This window comes from Meleagris gallopavo, chromosome 16 (genome assembly GCF_000146605.3).
Source record: "Meleagris gallopavo isolate NT-WF06-2002-E0010 breed Aviagen turkey brand Nicholas breeding stock chromosome 16, Turkey_5.1, whole genome shotgun sequence".
NCBI lineage: Eukaryota > Metazoa > Chordata > Aves > Galliformes > Phasianidae > Meleagris > Meleagris gallopavo.
Genome location: NC_015026.2, coordinates 248,121 through 249,008, shown reverse-complemented (window position 1 = coordinate 249,008; position 888 = coordinate 248,121). Strand labels below are relative to the sequence as shown.

The 888-nt window shown below is 57.3% G+C and overlaps 1 long non-coding RNA gene across 1 annotated transcript; it reads left to right on the top strand.

Moving 5' to 3' along the window:
* On the top strand, positions 1-699 carry LOC104913345. Its single transcript, XR_795311.2, has 3 exons — positions 1-56; positions 189-269; positions 381-699. It is a non-coding gene; the product is annotated as an uncharacterized LOC104913345 (long non-coding RNA).
* Positions 700-888: the final 189 nt, after the last annotated feature.

Genomic DNA, 888 nt, shown 5'->3' with positions numbered 1-888 from the left:
TGACGGCCGCCCCGCAGCGCTCCCAGTCCTCCCTGCTCGCAGACATCCTGCACCAGGTACGGCACAAAGCACCGCGCACACGAAGGAAAATACGCCGGGTGTTTTCAGCATCGATGCCTCCGAGCGCAGCACGGAGCCATCGGCACTTCACAAACCCTCCCGGGTCAGTGGCAGATTTCTTGTTTCAGACCGTTCTCCACCCGCTCTGTGTGCGGTTTCCCCCGCCCGCCTCCTACAGACGCCGCTTCCTCACCGAGCTCATTAAGAAGGTAGCGCTGCTTTCAGGACTGCTCGCACCTCTGTGCTTCAGCTCGTTAATTGGGTATTTAGCGTGTTTTCTGCTCTGGGGCACGGTTTGAAGCTCTGCTCTCTTTTCACAGCACGAATCCACGGCGGCCGACCCCCTGGACGAGCTGTACGATGCGTTGGCACCTATCTTAAATGAGGAAGAATCCACTCGCTGCTACAAAAGCTACTTACTGGTAAGCACCGACAAAACTGCTTCATTTCAAATCGCTTTTAATCATCTAAAGCACCTGTCCCTGTTCTGTGCGGTGGAGTTGGACCAGGTGACCTCTGAAGGTCTCTTGGGCCGGAGGAATGGCAGGCATTGATACAGAGTGGAAGGAGCGGTCCTTGAGAGCAGCCCTGCAGAGAAGGACCTGAGGGTCCTGATGGATGAAAAGCTGAACACGAGCCAGCAGTGTGTGATTGCAGCTCGGAAAGCAAAGGGGATCCTGGGCTCCATCCGCAGAGGAGTGGCCAGCAGGGACAGGGAGGTGATCGTCCCCCTCTGCTCTGCTCTTGTGAGGCCCCATCTGCAGTGCTGTGTCCAGGTCTGGAGCCGCCAGGACAAGAAAGACAGGGAGCTGTTGGAGAGGGTCCAGG